Here is a 27,558-nt window from a genome sequence, read left to right as displayed (position 1 = left end):
TTCAGCCTGTGAGGCATTTTGGAAGTTTGCTGCAGAATTATTCTTCCTTTACTTGTGACGATTTTTTGCTTTGTATCCTGCCGTTATTTGAAAAAAAATTATGAAATATTTAAAGTGTTTTGAAAACTGGTGCTGGTTACATCTGATTCTTACTCAAAACTAATTTGTGTAGAAATCAAGGGACTAAAGAAAACCTTTTGTGTGTATGTTAACACCACTTGGTGTTCTTAAGTCTTCCCTACTTTGTAAAAGAAGCAATAAATTATTTAGATCTAGTCAAAGAAAAGGGTAATCATTTATCTTGACAAGATTCTAAATAGGTTGTTTCACATTTCAAGGTCACGGGTGCTGTGGCACAATGAGGCAATTTCTCCAGTCTGTGTTAGACTGAGAGGTAACCCACACGGCTAGATTACAGACCTTGGACTTTGGATCTGTTGCAGTGATCAAGTACAGTTCAAAGAAAAAAAAATAGCTTCACAAAGACCACTTGTTGAGTAGTGTACTTAGAATAATAAAATCATCTCTCTATTTCTTTCCTCCTCTTTCATTCTTTTATTAATACTTTCCTTATCATTTCCGGTTTGTTTTTAGTAATGTGCACATTCTATTTAAAACAGTTTTACATACGCAAGCCTTAGTTTGAGGAAACATATGGAAATTTTCAAGTGCTAAGGCCGAAGCATTTTCATCGGCTGCACATTTCAATAAATTGATTTTGTGATATATTTAAGTAGAATACTATTTAGTTTTAGAGACTATATCTCTCCTAAGAGGATTCAATTGTTTTCATATTTCTACCCATTTACCATTTCATTGTGTCTTATTCATGTTTTTATTTTATTTCAGTTTTAATGTTTTCCTGAGTCATGTTAGGATGGCATCCTTTAAACTTTTCAGCAATTTCTTATGTCATGGAACAATCAAGGTCATTCATTCATTCACTCAATACATTTTTATTAAGCATTTACTATGTAACAAGAACTGTCATACCCACTAGAAATTAAATAGTGTGTGGGGGGCAGATAATGGACCTATTCTCTTGAAGCTTACACTCTCTTAAGGGGAAAAGACAAAAAATGAACAACAAATATATAATGTACTATCAGCTGTAATGAATACTTTGCTGAAAAATATACAGGAGACAGAGATATCATGCTCAGGTGGCAATGAAGAAACAAATCTTTTTAGTTAAGGTAGTTAGGAAAAGCATCTTCAATAGGAAAATATTTGAGCACACACCTAAAGTGACAGAGGTGGAAAAAACAAACGAACAAAAAACAGCAACAAAAAAATGCATTCTAGACAGAGGGAACAGAAAAAGTGGGAAGGTTCTGAGGTGGGAATGTCTTTGGTTTAATCAATGAGTATCAGCCAGACTCGAAAATGCTACAGCAAAGTGAGAAATGAAAAGACTAATGATTTCATAAATAGGTAAGTAGCCCACATTAGATCTTTGGTTAGAGTTATACTGATGTTAAGAATATGATCAATGAAAAACATGAACAGAGGACAGAAAGGTGATGAGATTTACTGAATCTAAGCCAGAGTGCTACTGAGGCAGATCTAAAATCAAGAATGTTCCATTAAAAAAATTAAGCATGGACCGGTGCGGTGGCTCACGCCTGTACTCTCAGCACTTTTGGAGGTCGAGGCGGGCAGATCACGAGGTTGAGAGTTCAAGACCAGCCTGGCCAACATGGTGAAACCCCATCTCTAGTAAGAATACAAAATAATTAGCTGGGCATGGTGGCAGGTGCCTATAATCTCAGCTACACGAGAGGTTGAGGCAGGAGAATCACTTGAACCTGGGAAGTGGAGGTTGTAGTGAGCCAAGACTGCGCCACTGCACTCCAGCCTGGGAGACAGAGCAAGATTCCGTCTCAGGAAAAAATAAAATAAAAATAAAAAAATAAAAAAATTAAGCATGGATTTGCCCTCGCTTTGATTAGGATTTTCGAGGCTTCAATATGATAAAATAAGTAAATATAAATACAAAAGCAGGCCATCTTTGACCATGTGCAAAAGGAGCATCTGAAAGTGTTGCCATAAAAACCCCTTTGTCATCAGAGAAGCAGAAATAAAATGAACAACACTGAGGAGGCAAAGTCTGATTCTTGACAATTTTGAGCAAGAAATGGCCTATGAAAATGTTCCATAAAGTGGAATTGGTTCCGAATACCTTTATTATTTCCATTCAAAACAATAAATGTGTTTAGTTGACCCTAAAAAAATGTATTTTATTATTATTATATATTTTATCCTATTTTTTATTCAAATTATTATGCATTTTACTATATTTAGAGTTATAAATGATTATTTTGATAAAATTTAGGAAAACATAGGAGGTCATATTTTGGCATTTAAATGACATTTCCATGAACCCTTAATTTTCTGCTCTTTCTTATGAAAATGTATCTTAATTAAATAATTGATAAGTGTTTTGGGAGAGCCCAAGGCATCAGGAAATGGGTAGAATGAATTCTCACAAGAATTACTGGGGAAATCACTATAAATACAGAAATATCATGTGTAAGATGAAAACCAGTTGAAACTTAAGATGTTGAACCAAAGTCACAAGCAATTAAGATGATTTTGCATACTAAATTCACATACTAAGTCCAAGGTTGAGGGGCTGCATCTGGTAAGGGCTAGTGAAATTCTCCACAGATTCCTGAGGTGGCACAAGGCATCACAAGACAAGGGGGCTGAGCAGACTGGCTCAGGTCTCTCTCCTCTTATAAAGCCACCAGTGCCCTACCCTATGACCTCATCTAATCCTAGTTACCTCCCAAAGATCCAAGCTCTCAAATACCATAGTTGGATTTCCTCCTCTTTTAATACTATTAACATAGGGATTAAGTTTTAACATGAGTTTCAGAGGGGACAAACATTCAAGCCATAGCAAAATCCAGTATTGGTAATTTAATTAATATTTTCTCCTCTAATAAACTCATGAGTAAATACACATGTGTCTTTTAACCTATCATTTTATTCACTACCCAGTGTTCACAGAGTAGTAGCCAAATAAATCTGTGCATTTGAATCTGGTCTCAGCAGAATCTAACTTCCCATGTCACTCTTTCAATAATTCATATAGTTTAAGCCTCTTCCATTTTTTTCTGTTTCATGACCCAGCAATAGGACCTTACATAGGTGTCTAAGTACTGGTTTAATCAGGCTTGTCTTGGACTTACATAAGAAAGAAATCTTATAATTTACCACAAAACCACGATTCTAAGCCTGTTCTATTACTACCAAGTAAGAATCTAAAATGACTGAAAATATAAAAATAAAAATCCCAAACTGCTTTGAGATGGAAAAGCTATAATAGAGAAACTTCGAGGTTGCAGAGATCAAGCAGAAATTCTGGCAGTGCTTTAAAGTCTTTATACCACCAAAGTAACATAGGAAAATAGTGAGTAGCTGACAAACCCAGGGTTAAAGACTGAAAATTACCTTCTAATATAAAATGTTTTCCTCTAATATTTAGCAATAGAACTCTCCAAGTTTTAGCCAAGCCCATGACTTAAAGATTGTATCTCCCAGCCCCCTTGCAAATCCATTTGGTTATATAATTAATTTATTACCAGTGGAGCACAAGCAATGTATATAATGACTAAGTGTTAACCATTAAGTAATTGAAAGGGTAATCCCTCTCTCTTTACACCTTCCCAAAGCTGCAATATTATAGAATACACTATTGACATAGATTCTAAACTGACTATGAAAATGATGTAACAGATACATAACCCAGCAGAAGGTAGAACTAACTTGGGTATTTAGGTGACCTTGTAGAGCAGAACTACCTGTAAGTATGTATACATGTACCTTCTCAATATCCCTGGCCAGTTAAGCAGAAAGGAAATAAGACACTAACTTGATAAAGACTTAAAGTTTGGAGTTTCAGTGCAGTTAAGATTATGAGGTACTTTAAGTATTACAGAGGTGTCTTTGTGTGATAAAGAACAAACACAGGGGCAGAATACCAGCTTCCAATATTTATTTATTTTAAGGTGGTTGGGCATGAAATGCCAAAATAAGCACAAAAAGTGTCAAGTCCAGAACATATTTTTCAAAATAAGGGGAAATAATCACATTTAATATTTGCTTCAACTGAGTCAAACAATTTGCAATACCTACAGACAAAAGTTGCAAAGTAACACCTCGATTAAGTGTTAGGGCCATTCTAATATGTCAGAAGACGTGGGTTGTGGAAGAGATAAAGGAACAACAACAATCTTTACACTTTTTTCAGACATTTACCTCAAATGAAGAGACCTTGGGAAGCAGTAGGAAAGTTAAGACCATGGCACTTGACACAATCATTTAGACTGAAAATTTATGGATTAACTGTAATATATTGTAGTCCTAAGCCCCCATTGTGACTGTATTGGGAGATGGGGCCTTTGGGGGCAGTGGGGTAATCAGGGTTAGGTAAAATCATGGGAATAGGGTTCTCTTGATAAGATTAGCAGCTTTATAAAAATAAACTCTCTCTCTTCACCATATGGCAAGACAGTGAAAATGTGGCTGTCTAACTCTTCATAGGAAGTAGGTCCTCATCAGGAGCTAAATTGACATGCATCTTGGTGTTGGACTTCCCAGACTCAAGAACTGTGAGAAATAAATGTCTTTTTTTTTAAGCCACTCAGTCAAGGGTATTTCGCTATAGCAGTCGGAGCAGACCAATACAATAGACCAATGGTCAGACAAAATGCAACAGTAATACATACATTTTTAAGTCAATTTAAAGAAATCAGAGAATTGCTAAGACATCTAAGGCTTGAAGGTCCAAATCTTGGAAGAAAGAAATTCCTTTGAGATGAATCTAATTTTTTTTTTTTTTGGTACAGTTTTTCTTCAGGAATTCGTTGCCAGCAGACTGCACTAAAAGAAATATTTTTAAATATTTGGATGGAAAGGTGGGCTGAGCAACCAAGTGAAGGTTGAAGTCAAGGTAACCATGACATAAAAGATCAAGATCTTCACATATCCCCCTACCCAGAAAAGATCCCAATCTGAAAAAGAATGGAGGTAATTAGAGGTAAGGCTGTATGCAGCAGTTTTCCCCTTGACGGTTTTGCTGAATTCTAATCAAGCAGGGCAAGACACAAATAAATCAAGAAGAAAAAACAAAACAAAAATACAGAACAATTTTTGCACTCTTATAATATTAAGAAAGAAAACTGTAGTTTAGAATTCACCAAGAAATAAAGGTGCCAATAAACACTCCAAGTTTGCAGCCAAAATGATTGGAGGCTTATGCCATAGGAATTATTGTTAACAAGAGATAATGTCATGTTTCCAAAGTGAAATCCCACTAGAGTCAGCTTAGACTGTAATTTGGGATAATCTCCCTTGTATAGCTCTTTGATGAAGGACGAAGTAAATGTTTTCTGACAATAAATCAAATAAGTCATAGTCTCTAAAGTTTGACATGGACAATGTTAAAATATTGTTAAAACTATCATTCATATTAACAAAAACAGCAAAAACAAAAAAAGGAAACTAGCTTATAGAAACAAACTCAGAGGTGACACATATTTTGAACTAACTGGTAATAAAATTTTTAAAACTGTGATTAAAACAACGAAGACAATAGTAAGCAATATATAGAATTTTACCAGGGAACTAAAGACTACAAGAATTGAATGGAGATTCTGACATTTTTGTAAAGAATGGAAAATTTAGAATGAATGTATTCAATAACAGATTGGACATAGCAGAAGACAGATTAACTAAATAGAACAGTAGAAAATGATTCACCCAAGAAACAAAGATTTTTAGAAAGGAAAATACAGAGGATATTAAACACATGGGACTTGATTTAAATCTAAATATATATATTATTAGGGTCCCAGAAGAGGAAGAGAATGGAATAGAGAAGCAACCTTCTAACGAAGGAAAGGATGAGAATCTTCTAAATATAAAGACAAACATCAAAATAAAATCTTACGAAAATCAAGGAAGATAAACATACAGAAAGACAAACTAGTCAAAATGTACAAAAAGCTTCTGAAAATCAAAAGGTATATAGTGAATTTTAAAAGTAACCAAATAAAAGAGATACAGTTGCTCTCTGGTATTCATGGGGGATTGGTTCCAGGACCTCCCAAATATACCAACATCTATGGATGCTCAAATTCCTAATATAAAATGAAGTAGTATTTGCATATCACCTTTGCACATCCTCCTGTATACTTTAAATCACCTCTACATTGCTTATAACACCTAATACAATGCCAATGCTATGTAAATAGTTGTTATACTAATTCATTTAAGGAATAATAAAAAATAAAGTCTGTAGGTGTTCAGTACAGATGCAGATTTTTTGTAGTTTTGCCATTTGCAGTTGATTGAATTCATGGATATAGAACCCACAGATACAGATACAGAAGACCAACTGTATGTCATTTTGAAAGATGAAATAATAAAATTGACAGTTTATTTCTCAAATAATTCCATAAAAGAGAAGAAAATAAATGATACCTTTAAAGTGATGAAGAAAATAACTAGCAAACCTAGAAATTATACTTCCATCAAAAATATCATTTAAAAGTAAAAGCATTTCCATACAAATACAAACAAACAAAAATTGTTTCCAGAAGATTTTACGAAAATAATTATTTTACAAAAGTTCTTCTGACAGAGAAAACACAATCTCAGACAAAAGTAACACTATGCAATAAGAAGTGAAGAATGACAAAAGGGGTGATTTTGTGAGTAAATGTTAATAAATATCTATTGTATAAACAATATCATTGATACATATAGGTTTTTAAAATGTAGAACCATAAATGCATGAAAACAAAACAAAAAATAGGAGAGAGAAATTGATTTAATGAGTTCTAATGTATTATTATCCTGGGAAGCAAAGTAATCAGTTATATTAACCCCTAATGATTCAACTGTGCTTGTAATTTCTAGCAGTAATGAAATGTGTATCTCTCTAGCTAGTAGAATGACAAAACAGAATACTGAAAAACACTAATTAATAAAAAGAAGACTAAAAGAGAAAAGAAAACAAGAACATACAACTGTTGTATCAAGTGGAAAACAAATAGAAAAATAGTAGGTACAAACCCCACTACAGCATTACATTTTTTACGTATAAATAAACAGTATACTGATTTAAAAATGAGTGTGAGAAAATAAAACTACTCTTGATTTCTCAGTGTTCCTGTATAAAGTCCTGGGCTCCCAAGACAAGGAATATTCATAATATAAATATTAGATGTTTGCTTTCATTTCTTCTAGACTACTTTTCACATACCTTCAGAGTTAGATTTATAGCATTTAGCTATTTGTGTACTTAATTATTGTCATTCAAGAAGACCAAACAGTTATAGCCCAGAATAGGTCCCTAGCTTAATCCCTAGACGATAATTTAATTAGATCACTGGCATCCTAGATATTTTCAATTCAAAATGTATGGAATCTACACCTTGGAGGTGGCTCTAGGTCAAAAAGCCAGAACCATTGGATCCACTTGCCCTTTGTAAAGACTCATTTAGATTCCTAACATTAGGCTAATAACTCATGATCCTTTCCATCCCATATCAAAACAAAAACAAAAACAAAAACAAAAATGAGTTCCTTTCTTGTCCTTTTCATTCGCTCTCTTTTTTGGGCAGGAAGGGAATAGTTATTTTTCTCCATCCTTTACCAGTAAAGCTACTCATGTAGGAGAGATTTTCACCATGTTGCCCAGGGATATGGCAATTTCTAGGGCAATTTGGTCTAGGGCAATTTTATGATGAATAAAAAGAAAACACATTTCTATTCTGCATACAAAGGACATCCATTCAATGCAAGGACACAGAGGGTTGAAGAAGAAAGAATAGGAAACATTCTCTATATAATACATAATTTTTTAAAAAGCCAAAGGAAGTCATACTAATATATGATCAATTGTATCTAAATTCAAGGAGTGTTACTAGAGATAAAGAGGAACAGATAAAGTCAAAAGGTCAACTCGTAAAGTAGATATAACAATATATTTAAAAACAATGAAAACATAGAATAGAGAATAGACAACTTTACAATTATTGTGGGAGTAACTCATCAAACAGCCAGACAAAAAATTCAGTAATGTGAACCTTGAAAATTTGAGACAGGTCTCAGTTAATTTAGAAAGTTTATTTTGCCAGGGTTGAGGATGCACCTGTGATACAGCCTCAGGAAGTCCTGAGGACATGTGCCCAAGGTGGTCGGGGCACAGGTTGGTTTTATACATTTTAGGGAGACATGAGACATCAATCAATATATGGAAGAAGTACATTGGTTCCATTCAGAAAGTCAGGGACAACTTGAAGCACAGAAGGGGCTTCCAGGACACAGGTAGGTGACAGACAAACAGTTGCATTCTTTTGAGTGTCTGGTAAACCATTCTAAATGAGGCAATCAGAATATGCAACTATGTCAGTGAGCAGAGGGATGACTTAATAGGATGGGAAACAGATTTTCCCTGAGCAGTTCCCATCCTGAATTTTCTCTTTAGCTCAGTGATTTTGGGGGCCCAAGATATTTTCCTTCCACAGTAACTATTTAGAATACCTGAAAAATACTAACAAACTTGACTTAAATTGCATATATAAACAGGGGACTAAGAAGTACATATTCATTTAAAACACATGGTAATTTTACTTCATCGATGGAATACTAGAACACAAAACAATTCTGCACAACTTTCAAAGTATTTAAATCAGGTATAGCACAATTACAAAAAATAATAATATAAATATAACTAGAAAAGCCCCACTGTTTGGAATTTAAGAAAATACACTTATAAATAACCCATATATAAATAAAAATTAGAAAATATATTTAAGTGAATGGGAAAAGCAATACAACATATACAAATGCTGTTTATAAGAAAATTTATAGAGTTAAACTACATATAAAATATATACATTGGAACAAAAAAGAATGAAATTCATGATTAAAGTGAAAATAAGATAGTTTTGTAATTTTATGAAAAACTGGTAATTAGGGAGATGAAAAGATCTCAAAATTGAGCCAATCTATTAAAGTGTTTAATCAAGTGCTAGTTTCTGCCCTCAGCATAGAATAATCTGTACAGTTTTTAATGCTATTTCCATTTATTTCAGTAATGACATTACTTAATAGGGACAGAAGAATGAACATAATAACAACTAAAAGCCTTTTATTTCCATTGTTCCTTCCTTTTCCTTAAGGATATCTTGTCTGGAATCTTCTAAAAGCTTATTCAAATCAACACTAGTTGTCAACAAGACTAGCAGCAAAGTTTTCATTCTGAGAGCAAACACTATTGCCATTGATTTTTTTTTTTCTATCTTCTCTATTGGATTTACTTGCTGCTTTCCTTTCTATTGGATTTCTCATTTCCTCTATCACCTGTATTTTCTTTTCTTAGGTAACCCCACTGTTTTATTAGAGTATATCATTCATTATTCACTGTTAGTTCAGTTAGGCTGCAAACATTTTCAGCAGAAAACACAACACAGGTTTACTTTTCACTCATATTAATTCTGGTATGGATTAGGTGACTCATCAGGGCAGCAGTGACTTAGTGAATTGGGCTAATTTATTTTTGTGACTGTGGCCTCCCTTGCCACTTTGGAGGTAAAGTGGAAAGTGCAGAAATTCCCCATCAACTCTTCCATTCTTAGTCCACAAAGTGGTCCATGTTATTTCCACTCACAGCTCAGAAAACTAGGTTCAGAATTTGTATGGCATCTATGCAACTGCAAGGAGGTAAAAAGTATAGTCCATCTAGGTTCCCAGTAAAAACAAGAGAATCTAATGTTGGTAGACAACTTACATGTTTACAGCAAGCAATTTTTTGAAATTTTTGTATATCTGAAAACAATTTTATTCTACCATCAGTTTTTATTGGTAGTTGATGTTGATATTAAATTCTATGAAATTAATTTAACCAAAATATTGAATACGTTTTTCATTGATTTATTTTTTCCAGTTGATGCTCTTGATAAATCCAATATCATCATGATTCTTGGACCCTTGAATTCTTTAATTGTGCAAAAACGTGTCTCATGATAGACATTAAAGTTGGCAGGCCGGGCGCGGTGGCTCAAGCCTGTAATCCCAGCACTTTGGGAGGCCGAGACGGGCGGATCACTAGGTCAGGAGATCGAGACCATCCTGGCGAACACGGTGAAACCCCGTCTCTACTAAAAAAAATACAAAAAACTAGCCGGGCGAGGTGGCGGGCGCCTGTAGTCCCAGCTACTCGGGAGGCTGAGGCAGGAGAATGGCGTAAACCCGGGGGGCGGAGCTTGCAGTGAGCTGAGATCCGGCCACTGCACTCCAGCCCGGGCGACAGAGCCAGACTCCGTCTCAAAAATAAAAATAAAAATAAAAATAAAAAATAAAGTTGGCATAAAATATCACCCTGTAGATCAATTTCCTTCGATTCCAGAGATTTTTATTTCTTTGGTTATTGTTCACAACTTTGTATTCTTTCTGTAAATCTTACTATTTATATTAGAGCAATAGATTGAGACCCTATACTAATTAATCAAAATATTTTAAACTTCTGAAAGCCTTAAATGTATCCCTCCCCTAAATGGGTTTCATGTCTGAACACTATTGAAAAAAGAAGTGAAAGATAAAATAAATGTCTTAAATATTATTTATCTTACAGTTGATGAAACATACATCTTATCTATTTTTCTCCTCTCTCTGAGGCATAAACATCGGTTCTGTCCAAATCTAATTACCTCACTTAACATTTTTGCTTGCATCTTCTAACTCTTTTATACGCTTGTTACTCTGTAAGATGACTTTTGAACTCTACCCCACCTTCCTTAGAAGTTGTATATTTGTTTTTTATTGAGGTACAATTCACATAACATAAAATTAATCATGTTAATATAAACAATTTGGTGGTGTTTAGTATATTTACAATATTGTACAATCACCATATCTGTCTAGTTCCAAAATGTTTTTATCACAAATCCCCCAAATTCATAATACAAATATTCGTTCCCCTCCTCCACTCCCCCACGGTCCCTTCAGCCCCTGGAAACAAACTGCATTCTCTCTGTATGCATTTATTTTAAATACTTTCTATAAATGGAATCACATAATGGTAATAATCATATAACCATAAAAATGACATTTTATGTTTGGTTTATTTTACAAAGCATGTTTTTGAGGTTTATCTATATTATAGCAAGCCTCAGACCTTCATTATTTTATGGCTGATTATTATTGTATCATATTATTATTGTATCACATTTTGTTTGCCCATTTGTCGGTTGATGAACCTGGGTTGTTTCCATCTTTCGGCTATTGTGAATAGTGCTGCTGTTAACATCCATGTACAAGTTTTTGCTTCAGTATCTGTTTTTACTTTTTTTGGTAAATACCTAGGAGTAGAATCCTGGGTTATATAATACTTCCAAATTCAATTTTTTGAGGTACTGACAAACTTTTTCCCACGTGGCTGAATAAATTTACATTCCTTTTAGCAAGGTTTAAGAGTGTCTCTTTCTCTATATCTTCACTAGCATTTGTTATTTTCTGTTTTTTGTTTATTTTTGCTTTGTGTGTAGTTATAGCCATTCTAATGGATATAAGATGGTATCTTATTGTGGTTTCGATTTGCATTAGTCACTACGGTGACTAACGATGTTGAGCAACTTTTCATGTACTTTGTGGGCATTTGTATATCTTTTGCTCATACTTAAATTGGATTATTTCACTTTTTGTTGCTGAGTGGTGAGAATTATTTATATATTCTGCATATAACACCTTTATCTTACATGTGATTTTCAAATATCCACTCCTATTTTATAGGTTGTATTTTAATTTTCTTGATAATGCCTTTGAAGCAGAAAAGTATTTCAGTTTAATGGGGTTTAATTTATCTGCTTGTTTTAGATTTTGATACTTGCATTTTTGGTGTCATATCTAAGAATCAATTGCCAAACTCAAGGTAATAAAGTTGTAATCATTTTCTTCTAAAAGCTTTATAGTATTAGCTCTTACATTTAGGTTATTTAATTTAGTTAATTTTTGTAAATAGTATAAGGAAGGAGTCCAACTTCAATCTTTTACTTGGGGATACCCAGTGATCTCAATAGCATTTGTTGAAGACAATTTCCTTTCCACGTTGTGTATTCTTTCCACTCTTGTCAGAAATCAGATCAAAATAGATGAATAGATAAAAATGTGACAAATAGATACAACAGATCTTTTTGCCTTAGAAAAAGAGAAGGATCCTGCTATTTGTAACATGGATGAAGTTGGAGGACATTATGCTAAGTAAAAGAAACTCGTCATAAACGGACAAATACTTCATAGTTCCACTTATATGAGATAGTCATAATGGTCAAACTCATAGAAGCAGAGAATATTGATTGCCATGGGCTGGGAAATAGGGGATATGGGAAATTGCCAGTTATGATAGATGAATAATAGATCTTCTGTACAATATAGTACCTATATTTAATATGGTATTGTGCACTTCAAAACTTGTTTAAAAAGGATATCTTGTGTTGTGTCCATATGCTCTCTACAAAAAAAATGGACACAAGGTAACTTTAGGAGATATTGGACATGTCTATTATCTTGTTTGTGGTGATGGTACCATGGATGTTCATGTATGTGCAGGTTCATGAAACTGGACACATTAAATTTGAGCAGTTCTTTGTATGTCAATAATACCTCAAAAAAACTGTTAAAATTGTGTGACATAAGAATAATGAAGATATTAATTTAAATGTCATAGAATACTATCAGTATGTCAGTGTATTAAATAACTTTAAATGCTCATAGCAACTAGAACAGCGCCTACCACATGATCGACACTATATAATTATCAATTTTCTTCTTTTTCTCTCCTTTCATGTTTTAGTTGGTCAATTTTAAAAACATGCATTAAAGAAGATTGACAGTTGTTGTCATAATTATATTTTCTTTCAATTTTGCTATGAAGTTAAATGTAGAGGACTTATATTTCCTTCCACATTAAGAAGCAGATAATCTATTATTAGATGTCACTGTCATATAAGTACATATTCTTTATTTTTCACAGAATACTGAATCTTATTCTAGTTAAGTATTTGTCTAAATGCTTTTAATTCATGTGACTATATGATTATACTTCATATGTTAACTCATGTGACAGAATGAAAAAAGTATTATTTCAACTTTTTTTAAAACATTTTTTCTTACAATAGTTTGCAATTATTGAGAAAAAATGAATATATTATTGTTATATATAAGGACACTGTCATAGAAACTGACCACAATGCACATTAAAACAAATTATTAAAGAAAATAATCATCAACTTCATCACTGTCACCTAACATTTATATTGTACTTATTACACATGATACACTGTTCAAGTCCTTAAGATGTATTGTTATTCAATTCTCTCAATATTCTTATATTAAGTATTTTTCTTTTATAGATGCAAAACCTGAGGCACAAAGAGCTTTTAAAATCTTGCCCAATATTACAGAGCTTGGAAGTGTTAGAACTTACAGCTCAACTCAGACAGTCTTACTTCATTGTTTCTGCTCCTAATCACTTGACTAATAGGTATTTTTCTATTTGTGTCATTATTTAAGTTAATATATTTTACTGATTTGTGAGTGGAATAAAATTTAAATGAGCACATTATTTTTCTAAACTTGGTACTAATTTTATATTAAAATATACTTTCATTTTTTATAAATTCATGCAATTCTAGATTCTGGGAATTACTAATTATTTTTGGACCAAATTAACAGAGAGAAAATTGTTCTTATATTTTCTAAGGAATAGTTTTGTCAGCAGTTTTTTTTTTTTCTGATTGCTTAAGTGTCATTTTGAGGAATAAACTAGATAATGACTTTAAGGGAAAAGTGAAACATTGAATTTGCTCTTAAATACTAACAAGTTTAATATGTTAATAAAATAGCATAAAATATTATATTCCAGTGGTAATTAAAAATGACAATACCATTAAAACTGCCATCTTCAAGTGAGATTTTTATATGTTTATTTTTGTTGCATTTTATGTTTTATCTTTCCAATAGTGAATGAATAGTAAAATACCCTAACTAGTGACAGTAGTGTTCTGTTTATGTTATGTGCATTTCAACATCAAATATCTAGAGAGTGACAAAAAGTGGTGATTTTTCAGAGTACACTACAAAAACCAAATTTGCTAAAGGTTAAATAGTGCTAACAAAGAAATATTAACTACAAGGAAAATGACATTTATAAACCTGTCCTAGAATGCACTTTGTATTAATATTTGTAAATTTATATATTGGTTCCTGAAAGGAGATCAGGGGCTATTTTATTTACATAAAATAAAACAAACTATTACTATTGATATTAATATTTCTAAGTCCTACTTTAATATAGAAAGTGATCATATAGAGTCTGGAAATTATATTTCTAAAATATCACCAGGTATTATCAGCTGGCATAATCCTTACCTGTTCCTTCTTTTGGAGGACAAATTAGGACATGATTGGGGTTCACATGATATGCGATTAACGTCTCTGAGTAATCAGGACTTACAGTACCCTGATTGCTCCTATCTGATTCTTCCTGAAAGAAAATTACCAGGAATGATAAAGAGGTGATCACTTATATGGTTAATTACTTTTAAATTTCCATTTATTTATTTAATCTAATGGAAAAGTCAATATTAAAACTTTTGAAATTGTCCAGTTGGCAATAAGTAATATAAGAGGCTTTTCTGTCTTAAACTACAGGTTCCAAAAACTTCTTTGATGTGAATTCCACTACCTCTATCTAAGCAGAGAAATTTGAGAAAAATACTTTGCAATATAAAAAATATTAACATTATTCACTAATATTTTCAACTTGTAAATTTGAATGACATCTATAATTATACTGAGTATTTTTTATAGTGAATAGAATTTCTATAAGATGTGTGAGCATTTTTGCTCTTATGAAAACACAATATACATTTAGTTTGGATTGTAAAGACATGGAATTTAGTCAAAAATATGTCTCCTTCTATTCCTAACTAGATTATCACCACTTGTGGCTTCAATAGGAACCTCAAACTTACTGAAGCCATTTTCCAGAGAAGCCAAACCAATAGGATAAATATAGTTATACAATAAGCCCTCACTTAACTTTGTTGATAGGTTCTTGGAAACTTCAACTTTAAGCAAAACAATGTACAGCAGGTCTTCAAATAAGGTTGTTTCCTGCTTCCTTCAATGTTGGTTGTTTCATTATAACATCAATGAGAAGAAAAACATTGGCTTTGTTACACATATTTTTGCTTAAGCTCATATTTTCCAAGAATTTATTAATTATATTAAATGAGAATTTAATGTAGATAAGAGAAGATTTATTATGAGAATTGAGTCATGCAATTATGGGGGCTGAGAAGTCCCATAACATGCTCTCTGCAAGCTGGAGACTCAGGAAACTTGATGGTATAATTCAGTCTGAGTCCAAAAGCCTGAGAACCAGGGAAGCCAATGATGCCACTCCCAGTTTAAGGCCAAAGGCCTGAGAGCCAGAAAGTGGGAGCAGGCACTGCTGTCCCAGAGACTGAAGGCTGAAGGACCAGGTGCTCTGATGTCTAAGAGCAGAAGATGGATGTCCCAGCTCAAGAAAAGAGAGAAAGCACTAGCACTTTCTCCTTTTGTTCTATACAAATTCTTAATGGGTTGGGTGATGCCCACCAACATTGGTGACAGCAGATCTTCTTTACTCAGTGTACTGATTCAAATACTAGTTTATTCCAAAACCACACTCAGACACACCCAGAAATGTTTTTCCAGCTGTCTGGCATCCCTTAGCCCAGTCACATTGATACAAAAAATTAGACATCACAATTATTATTTATATAATATTCATCAAATTGTTCTCTCTCAAATATGTTTTTACTTAGTATTCACAATATCATGGCAATATTCTTTTCCTAACTAGTGATGTCAAACATCTGCGAATCAAATTATATGAATCTATTTTCCTAATGTCCTCCTTCAAATCTTAATGCAATTTCTTTTTTCCTTTTTTTAAATTTTTTTATTCTATTTTTTATTTTTTTGAGACGGATTCTAGCTGTGTCATCCAGACTGGAGTACGGTGGCGCAATCTTGGCTCACTGCAACCTCCGCCTCCTCGGTTCAAGCTGTTCTCCTGCCTCAGCCTTTCGAGTAATTGGGATTAGAGGTGCACATCACCACACCCAGCTAATTTTTGTATTTTTAGTAGAGACAGGATTTCACCAAGCTGGCCAGGCTAGTCTTGAACTCCTGACCTCAAGTGATCCACCCACCTCAGTCTCCCAAAGTTCTGGGATTACAGGAGTGAGCCACTGCTACTGACATTGTTTTCTTTTTGACTTTATTTGCAATAATTTATCTTTAGTGATACACTTTTTAAACACAGATTATCTCCAGCTCTTGTTTTTCAACTTTTATCTCTTTTTCACTTTTCACATTAGGACAAGAGTGTTTTCTTTTTCTAAAATGCAAAACCGAAGTCATATTCCAAGAAAAAATTTATCTAAAATTTCCTGCTGCATATAGACAAAAGATCAAAATTTTCTAGTCTACGATGTAAGACCCACAGGCAAAACATTCTGGCCTGGTCTACTAGCCTCTTTCATTTTATGTTCAAAATGTAATGAATTGTATCAGTTTCTTAGTCATGTCAAGTACTTTCATACTTTATCCTAGGCTAAAGGAAAAGGCCATGTGGCTTTCTAGAAGAGACCTAGATAGATTTTGGAAACAACAACTTTGTGGCCTGTGTTAGGTCCTCGATACTGAAACCTTATTTCAGTGACTGACAATCATTTTGTTTCAGGTAATTTCCTAAATACCACTGGGTGATGGGTTTTTATAAGAATCTTAAATCCTACCTTACACCCATTATCACATGTTGATCCAACAATTTATCCTATGTCAAAAGGAACAGGAGGGAACAACTCTAATCTAATCACAGTTAACATTTTCCATTTTCTGATCAACAGAATTCGTCAATAACGCAAACCTGAAGCACCAGATTGATATACTCTGCCCTTCCATAAAATGGGGCTGATTGCAAAAGAGAAAATATTAATTAAAATAAATGTCCCCGGGAGCAGTTATTAACTAGGTTATAGTGTTCCCTACTGAAAAATGGTCAAGAAAATTAGACAAGGTCATTTTGTGACTGTGGTGGAACAAGATAAATGAAAGACCATTTTGTAATCATGCCCAAATATTATAGAAAAGAAGGATTCTATACCATCATAAAATGATCAAACCATTTCTTCTTCTGGCTGAAATGAATTACTTCTTTTTCATTATCAATGAGAAATCTAGCTGTAAGTACTTACACCCATCTCTTAGATATAAATTATTTGGAGATCCAGTCATCAAATTGCCCTCACTTTCTGTCAGCACTAAATCCTTGAACTCTCTTCCAATCACCTAATTAACACATTGTAATTTTTTTCTTACCAAGATGCTCCTTTGTATGTAATTCCTCTTAGTATAGATAATTAATATACTTAACTTTGCTTAAACACAGTCAATATATTTGTGGCATTCTTTGCACACTGGAATTAAACAAATCTTCATTCATTTTTCTTCTTTAGTCTTATACCCAATCAATCATAAGTTCTTTCAATTGTTTTTCTTAAATTTCAGATATTTCACTGTTTTCCATCTCCATCATAACCCATTGTAGCCACCTGGTTCATCCCATGTCCATTATTTTCTGATTTATTAATCCCTAAAAGATCTCCCTAAACTCGAGATTTGACCCCTCTGCAATGCAGTGAAAATGAGTGTGATAGCTATTTTTTTTTTTTTGTCAACTTTACCAGGTTAAGGGATACTGAAAGAACTGGTAAATCATTATTTCTGGGTGTGTCTGTGAGGATATTTCTGGAAAAGATTAATGTTTCAATCAGGAGACTGAGTACAGAATATCTTCCCTCACCAATATAGGTAGGCATCATCCAATCTGTTGAAGACTCAAACAGGAAACAAAATTTGGAGGAAGCGTGAATTTGAAGTAGGAGATGGGACTCAACTCCAAAGGTGGGGCTTGAACACGGGACCAAATTGAAGACTAGCTGAAACAGGTCAGGAGTGGAAGCAGCTTTCCTAAACACATGCCTACCAGTATGCCATGTCAGTTTACCATTGCCGTGGCAACACCCAGAAGTTACCACCCCTTTCCATGACAATGACAAAAATCTGGAAGTTACCACCCTTTTCCCAGAAATTTCTGTATAAACTGCCCCCTAATTTGCATATAATTAAAATTGGATATAAATATGACTGCAGAACTGCCTCTGAGCTGCTACTCTGGGCACACTGCCTACGGGGTATGCCTGCTCCACAGGGAGCAGTACTTGTGCTGCTGCTGCTGTACACTGCTGCTTCAGTACACTGCTGCTTCAATAAAAGTTGCTTTTTAATACCACTGGCTTGCCCTTGAATTCTTTCCTGGGTTAAAGCAAGAATCCTTCTGGGCTTAGCTGCAATTTGCGGACTTGCCTGTCCTGTAGCAAATTCATTGTCTCTTCTTAAGCTGGAACATTTATCTTCTCTTGCCCTCACCCATGGGCCGTTCTTGATTATCAGGAGTTCAGCCTTAGACTGTGAGTTATCCCACTGATTCCTGTGACTCTCAGACCTTCAGACTTAGACTGAATTATACCATTAGCTTTCCTGGGTCTCCAGCTTGCAGATGGCATATCATGGGGATTCTCAAGCTTCCACAATCACATGAGCCAATACAGTCATGAATTGCTTAACAGCAAGGATACATTGTTAGGGAATTTCATCATTGTGGAAACATTACCAAATGTGCTTACATAAACCTAGGTGGTATAGCATACTACACAGCAATAGATAGAGCCCACTGCTCCCAGGCTACAAATCTACACAGCATGTTACTGTACTGAATATTGTAAGCAATTGTAACACAAAGGTATTTGTGTATCTAAACAGATACAAACATAGAAAAGGTACAATAAAAATACAATATAAAAGTTAAAATGGTACACTTGTATAGGGCACTTACCATGCAGGGATCTTGCAGAGCTGCTTCTGAGTAAGGCAGTGAGTGGTGAAATGAATGTGAAGGCCTAGGACATACTGTACGTTATTGACACTACCATAGACTTTATAAACATTGTATACTTAGGGTACACTAAATTTATTTAAAAATATTTTCTTTCACCTATAATGAGTTAACTTTAGCTTACTGTCATGTTTTTACATTAAAAACTCTTTATTTAACTTTTTTGACTATTTGGTAATAACACGTAGCTTAAAACACAAATACATTGTGTAGTTGTAGAAAATATTTTATGTTGTTATTCTATATGCTTTTTTGATTTTTGTTATTTTATTCTTTGTAAAATTTTTTGTTGAAAACTAAGACACAAACATACACATTAGCCTGGACCTACACAGGATCAGGGTTATTAACATTACTGCCTTCCATCTCCACATCTTGTCCTACTGAAGGTTTGTAGCAGCAAAACCATGTATGGCACTGTTATCTCCTATGATAACAATGCCTTCTGTAAGGTTCTTCTTCCTGAAGAACCTGCCTAAGGCTCTTCTTAAGGAGGTGTCACACTTTTCAAAAACACGTCCATGGTAGTTTGCTTGGTTTGTTTCTTTGTTTCATCATATATTTGCTTCTTGGCACATAATGCACCATTTTTCTCTATTAATAACAACCTTTTGCTGTTGAAGTCCATGTTTTTAAACTTTTCAAGGAGCTTGCTGAGGTCTAAGAAAGCTTCTGCTAAACCATTCACTATGAATTTGGGGGGACTGCTCTTTTTATTTTTCTTCTCTTGCAGTTTTCTTTTCTTTTGTCTCTTCTTCAGCTATCCATTCCTGTTCCAGTTCCAACAACTCCTCATTAGTCGGTTTCTCAAGAACCGTCTCTAGGACATCCTCAATTCATCCTCATACACACCCGGGTTAAATTTGTTTGCCATCTCAACCACAGTCTTATTTCTTTTTGCAACCTCATCATCCTTGACAAATCCTTTAAAGTCATGAACAAACTTCTTGTGTGTCTTCTTCCACATGCCATTAATACAATCTTTGGTGACATCATCCTAAACCCAAGCAAGGTTCTCCATTATAGAAGTCCTTCCACAACTGCATTAGTGTCTTCTCAGTGTCTTCCTTAGTTACAGCAATAGTCTGGTTGAAAATCTTCCTCAGGTAGTGATCTTTAAAAGCTGCTATAGCTTATTAATTCTTTGGTTGGATCAAAGTGATTTCTCCCTCCAAACATCATTTTGATGGTTGGATGAAGATTACCAATACAAAGAGGATGTTCAGGAGCATTAAAAACAATAAGCAAAATATTGAAAGCTATGTTATTCTCCAAAGAATACTTTTCCATTTTGCTGGCATAGCAATTCAGGGGGGCATCTTAGAAGAGGAGTTGATTCACCTATGTCTTCATATTGCTCCTGTGGTAAACTGTCAGTGAGTGCCTACTGATAAGCTGGAAGGTCTGTTTTTGTTTTGTTTTGTTTTTTAACTGTGCCAAATCATAAAGGACTTCAATTTACAGCCAGCATCATTGCTCCCCAAATAAGACTGCTATTCTGTCCTTAAAAGCCCTGAAACATGGCATTGATTTGGCCTTCTTATAAATGGAAGTCTTTTTAGTCATCCACTTCCAGAACAGATAATTTTCATTCATATTGAAGATCTGGCAGGTAATTTTCCTCCACAATAAGTTTATCTAGTTTCCAAACATTCCTTACCTGCCTTCACATTTGAACTTACAGACTCAACATTCACTTTCAAATTATGTAATTAATAACAATTCTTGAATTGTTTAAACCACCCAGAGCTAAGAATAAATTCAATATCATAGGTGGGTTCAGCTTTTTCTTTCAACATCACAAAGAATCTTTTTGCTTTGGCTATGATTATAAACGTTCTGAGAGAGATACATATCCGGGTCTAGTCTTCAATCCCAGTGATTAGAAGTTTCTCCATATCTGATATAGGCCCTTCTCAAATTGTTGTCACTCCCCTTGTCCTTCAGTAAAACAGATTCTTTAACAACTTCTATCATTTTATTCTTGTTCTTCAAGATTATAGCCATGGTGGAAAGGGATGTGCCTGACTTGTAATAATCAGCACTGATTTTTTCACCTTTGTAGTTCTTAATCACTTTTTATTTTCAGGTCAACCACTCAATTGGGCCTCTTACTGGCAACATTAGCAGTGAGTTTTGTATGCTGGGAGGCCATGACAAACAAAACTACATGAGATCAAATCAAACACAAGAGGAAATGATGCAACCAAGAGACCCAGAAAACAAGATATGTATGAAGCCACTGCCAATGTAACATGGCATACTGTTTCTCAGTGAACTTGTTTTAATAAGTAAAAGGAGTATACTCTAAAATAGCAATAAAAAGTATAGTATAGTAAATATGTAAACCAGTAACATAGCCATTTATTATCCTTATCATTATCAAGCATTATGTATTTTACATAATTATATATGCTTATATTTTCATATAACTGGCAGTACAGTAGATTTATTTACACTAGCATCACCACAAACACCACCACAAACACATTAGTAATGCATTGAGCTATGACATTGAACTACCATGTCACCAGAAGATAGGAGTTTTTTAGCTTTATTATAATCTTATGGGACCACCACCATATATGCAGTATTTTGTTAAACAAAATGTCATTATGCAGTGCATGACTGTATATATTCTACTGATTCTAACTCCAGAGAATCCTGAGTAATACAGTGCATTTCTCTTCAAAATCCTCCTTAAAGTATATTCATGGTTTCTCCCTCCTTTCCAAATCTGATTTACACAAAATGTTAAGATCTGGGCTGTAATCACTTCTCCAACCTTTTTATTGGCCATCCTACCTTGCTCTGTATACTCTAATCTTAATGATTATTTAAATTCTCTGTTTTCCTCATGGTGTTGTTTACCTGTGGTCTATCTCTAAACTGTCCTCTCTCCATACCTTTCCTACCTATTTTTTAGATTTCAGTGTGTATATTACTATCTTCAGAAAGACATTCCAGAGTATATATGGATCCCTCAAAATAATTGCTGTATATCAATACGTTATGTTACGAACTTCTTCCCCAACTCCCCTTTTCCTCAACTCTTGGAATTCTATGAGGGCAAAAACCTTGCTTTTCTTGATCACCTTACTGTTTACATCTGAAAGGATTCTTCTTTTAATGCTTCTAAGTCCTTTGTAAAATGAATTCCACATTTTATTATATTTAATATTAGGTAAAGTGATTAACAATCCTTTGTGTGAAAATAATTGGGTAAATGTCTGAGTGTACTTACCTATGGTATAAATTTTCACAAGTCATATAAATGTCATAGGATTCTATTTACTTATCAAAAGAGACGAAAATAACTATCTTGGAGATATTGTTTGAAATATTTAATTTTTTTTTTTTTTTTTTTTTTTTTTTTTTGAGACGGAGTCTCGCTCTGTCGCCCAGGCTGGAGTGCAGTGGCCGGATCTCAGCTCACTGCAAGCTCCGCCTCCCGGGTTCACGCCATTCTCCTGCCTCAGCCTCCCGAGTAGCTGGGACTACAGGCGCCCGCCACCTTGCCCGGCTAGTTTTTTTGTAGTTTTAGTAGAGACGGGGTTTCACTGTGTTCACCAGGATGGTCTCGATCTCCTGACCTCGTGATCCACCCGTCTCGGCCTCCCAAAGTGCTGGGATTACAGGCTTGCGCCACCGCGCCCGGCCTGAAATATTTAATTTAATATGTTAATTTTTGTATGTGTATAAAAATTTACAGTATATGTAAATTTATGTATGCAGAAATATAAAAGTGAGCTAGCTTAATCCTTTGTTTTTTTCTTATTGATATTCACATGGATTTTTTCCTGTTAGACAATTTGTATATTTTAGATTAATAACTCCTAAATATCTCTTTTAAACCCTGAGATATTTTCAATGAAACTCCTCAATTCTCAAACTTTTTCTTTAAAAGATCCTTCTATTTTCATAAATATTATTGAGGACCGTAAAAGTATTTCAGGGTGTGAGGAGAGAAACAATTAATGGGTACTGGGCTTAATACCTAGGTGATGAAATAATCTGTACAAGAAACCCCCATGACACAAATTTACCTATGTAACAAACCTGCATTTGTACCCCTGCACTTAAAACAAAAGTCAAAAAAGTATTTAATCTGTGTGACCTATATTTACTAATATGTAATGCATTGGAAATACATATTAAACAGTTTAAAAGTATTTACTAATAGTTCATTCAAAAACTAGACTTACTCTTGAACCATATGTGTATAAAAATAACATTTTTATGAAAATAACTACCATGTGAAAAATAAAGAGGGGCTTTTTAATTTTTTTGAAAACTTTTTGAATATCTGGAGTTGTGAAAGAAAGCTGGAATTTCTATCTGCTGTGCATTCAATCTTTTGCAAATGCATCATTTCATTTAAAATATATCAAGAAAAACAGCCTTTAACAGATAAATAGTAGGTTAAAGAGGAGTATTTCAATAGACTTTTCAGATTATGTGGATACAATTCTTTGATACTACTTCAAAATTAACAAGCAGTGACTTCTTTGAGACACATTTTAAATGAGATATCCGCATCCATATTAATACTACATTAAAATCCATTGATTTGTCTTGCAATTTGAATGGCCCTTTTTCTCACGCATGGTTTTGAAACATTATGCATTGGTCACTTGGGAAATATTGGTTCACTGAATAATAAAAATTTTCCAATTATCAACATATTTTATTACATAAGATAAAACATTACATTCATTAATATCACTATTATTCCCTTCAGTAAAGTCTCTTTAAGTACTGGGAAACTGTGAAATGCCATAGTAATGAACATATTTTCCAAAATTTTAATTTTAGCTTAAAAGCTTACATTTTATCATTGGCAAAACAGCTTCATTTTAAAAATGGCAGTCTCACTTCTTCTGTGTTTGAGATCTAAATAACCATGGCTTTCCAAATAAAAATCGTGTCAATAAAAAAAAAAAAAAGTTGTTTAGCTCACAACTCAACAATCAAATACATTCTTCTCCTAGAGACAATTACCATAGTTCTGTATGAAGAAACTGGCTTCATTCATATCTTTCACTTTGTCTTTTAGACTATTAGAAATATCTGTAATCAAGGATCAGTATTTAATAAAATCAATTACTTTTATTGCTTTATCTAGAATGTTCTTAAGTAATATTGACATTTTAAAAATTGCTATGATGTGATAGCAAAAAATACAATCATTATTAACAACTGGGATGTGCAGAGCTTTTCACCTAACTGAATTTGTTGTAGGACTACTACTGAATTTACAGGCAAATTTGAGCCAGTCTACAGTACTGTACTTAGCAGCATAATAGTTGGCAAAGTGTGTTAAGTAGAAAGCCCATGGAAGACGATAGATTAAGAATCAAATTAAATATTTGAAAAAGTGTCAACACAAAGAAAGGCAATAAGACATTAAAAAAACCCAAATATTCAAAGCAATTGATCAATAATTATAGGTAGCATACTAATGTTGGAAGACCACTTAAAAGTAGAGCTGAAGAGATTCTTTATGTTACTATCTAGAAGCAAGCAGCCACTTATGAAGCAGAGAAGGAATCAATGTTAGTTGCATTGATTCCAGTTTGCCGACACAAAGCAAGTGTGTGGAAATACAAAAGGTTTAGAATGTTGAGCATGCTGGCAAGAACATGTTAACAGTGTTGCACCATGGAATCTAGACTACATAAACTGAAATAAAGCAATAAGAAGACTGGTGGGTGGAGGTAGAAGCACTGGTTTAATGAGAAAAAAAAATCATATGAACGTTTATTAACTTTTATAAATTCAGTAAATAACCACATTAATAGGAGTGGAGGAATGAAGCAACAAAAAGAGATAGTCTACAGGAGATTTGCAGGGTGAATAAACGTTGTGACTGAGTACTGGACAAGTAGGTCATTTACATAAATGTTATACTTTTCCAAAATAAAAACTTTACTTGGATTAGAAAGAAAAGCTATTAACTGGGTTCCAAAGCTATTCAATGCTAGTAAACATGGAGGGCAGAAAGCAAACAGGTAACATTAAAAAAAAAAAAGACAAAGATATAAACAAACATACGTATAAAATGAAGAGAAGTTTTTATATTTATATTAGAGGAATGTAAAGAGTTTGAAACTGATAGTGGGAAATAAGGAGTGTGCAGATACTGGTTCTGTAGCCTAGGAACTGGGGTGAGTGAACAAGATCTACATGAGCATATTTATGAGAAAATGCTGTTCTTCTGGGAGAACCAGGTTTGTTATGGGAAGAAAGAATATATATATCGACTATATATAGGAATATATATAAGAATGAAAGTTGCTTTGTGAAGAATTAATTTGTAGAGGTATTAACCTAGAGAAGGTACAAAAAATGAAATGTCATCTACAGATGAAGAAAAGGGGCATGTAGGAGAATATAGGAGCATATGTAAAATTATGTGATAATATTGACTGGAATTGACTGGAGGAGTTTACATTTTGGAAAGTGGATGATGTTTACACAGATAAGTACGATCATGAATTTACCTGGCCCCAAGATGCATGCAGAGCCCAGGTAGTCAGGTGAGAGTAATGAGTGTTCCAACTACAACACTGGTGAAAAATTTTTTGGAAGCTCTTGAAGAAAACAATTATAGCATGAAGTGACAAGGACAAACCTGTTCTTATATCATTTTTCTAGGTGTTTGTCAGATGAAATACACTAGCTCCAAGGAAACTCACTGTCCAGGGAATTAGTCACTTAAGTTCATAAGCAATAATAAACTAATGATAAAAAATTACTCAGATGTATTCTTGGTTCTGTTTTTCATCTACTGGTCTCATTTATCTGGCTGTTGAATATGATTCTGAATTTGGACTATCACTACAAAGATGGTGTTAAAATGAGATGAGGGTATTAGCACATACATGTTAAAATGTATTGACTAGTGATTATTAAGCACGAATTACTGATTAATTCACAAATGGGCACACGATTGGAAAACTGGAAGAAGGAATCCATCAAAAGTGAGACAAAATTATCATTTCAGGGCTTAAAAATAAGGTACTATTTTTAATCACCTTAATCAAATAAAAAAATTCCACTGAGTTAAATAATGAAGTTAAATCTTTGGCCAAGTTAATAAAGCGACCTATAATAGTAGTTATGTAATATGACTGTTACCCAATAAATTATTAACTAAATATTTACTTGTAAATTTCAGAAATGCAATATCAGTATCTAACAGTTTTGTTTTCGCAGAAGTGCTCTCAGTGCTAAGTATATATGTTCCCCTTGCTTATACAACTATTGATATATTATATAAATATTTCTAGATGAATCTGTCCTCCAGGAATTATAAAATAATATTAGCATAGCTTATGAAAGGTCTTAGAGGATTTTCCTCTATACTCCAAAAAATTTCTTGATTTCTTGTCTGTGCACTTTAAGCCATTGCCTATTGATAAATTAGAGTTTATAATAAAAATTAAAATATGTATCTGTAAAAAATTCCCATGGAGTTTACATTTTCATTAACTGTAACATAACATCATTTCTAAGGAACCTCAATAACATTAAATTTGACCACAAACTTTCACGAGGAGAAGAAATAATTCTTTGATGTAATGTTTCTTTTTATTCGAAATCCATTGAGTTATTGCTCAGAGTGAAAAACTAAGTCCTTATCATTAGGAAAATTGTTTCCATAATCAGAATATGAATCAACAACATGGATTACATATTTATAATATAGTCTGAGAGAATAATTTAGTACTTAATTTATGCCCAGATGTCAGAATACTGTAAAATGTAAGAATGTAAATAATTTTTTAAAGTCAGCCTTTATTGTTATACATTCCACTTATTTCATTGTTCTTATGCCAGTTCCAGAACATGACGTTTGACTCCTGGAGGGAGGACACATTATGAAATCAATGTGTTGTCTGAACAGTCACAATTTAACTTTCTCAGAATATATTATTTTTACTATCACTATAGGTGATCAAAATTAAATTTCCCCTGGGTATTTTTAACTGCCATATTAGAATATACAAGAGTAGTTTTCTGACAAGAGAGATAACAATAATGATGTCTGAATTTCATTTTGATTATGACAGATGTTTCTGAGACAAAAGAGGAATGCTAAATGAGTCTTTGGGTATTATCATTATAATTTCACCTATTGCAATATTTGAAGTGTCTGTAGTGCAGATACAGAAAGAGAGAATACATATTCACTGCAAATATCTACATAGCTTATTATTGTACTATCTTCCTAAAATGTACTTTACCCATTGCTGGCTTGATTAAGCTTCCTAGTTGGCAACAACAATAAAATAGCCTGGGTAAATATACATTAACATTTTGGTGTCAATTATTTATCAATCAATGTGAATTTATTTATTAATCAATATGAACTTATTAAATCCAATGTAAACAGTTATGTTGTTTTTAATCAAGGCATGGCTTTTAATCTATGATTTGGTACAAGTTTAGAAAGGCAACAACTTGGCTTT

The 27,558-nt window shown here is 33.5% G+C and overlaps 1 long non-coding RNA gene and 1 other non-coding gene across 2 annotated transcripts in view; one reads left to right on the top strand and one right to left on the bottom strand.

The window, feature by feature from the left end:
- Positions 1–27,558, bottom strand: part of LOC126932675 (uncharacterized) — a 77,372-nt gene that overhangs the window by 11,958 nt on the left and 37,856 nt on the right. The window lies entirely within an intron of this gene.
- On the top strand, positions 14,423–14,555 carry LOC126933263 (U8 small nucleolar RNA). The gene has a single exon (XR_007718502.1). It is a non-coding gene; the product is annotated as a U8 small nucleolar RNA (small nucleolar RNA).

The sequence above is a fragment of the Macaca thibetana genome, chromosome 12 (genome assembly GCF_024542745.1).
Source record: "Macaca thibetana thibetana isolate TM-01 chromosome 12, ASM2454274v1, whole genome shotgun sequence".
Taxonomy (NCBI): Eukaryota; Metazoa; Chordata; class Mammalia; order Primates; family Cercopithecidae; genus Macaca; species Macaca thibetana.
The sequence above is the reverse complement of the archived record's forward strand: the minus strand, read 5'-3'. Positions and strand labels throughout refer to the sequence as shown.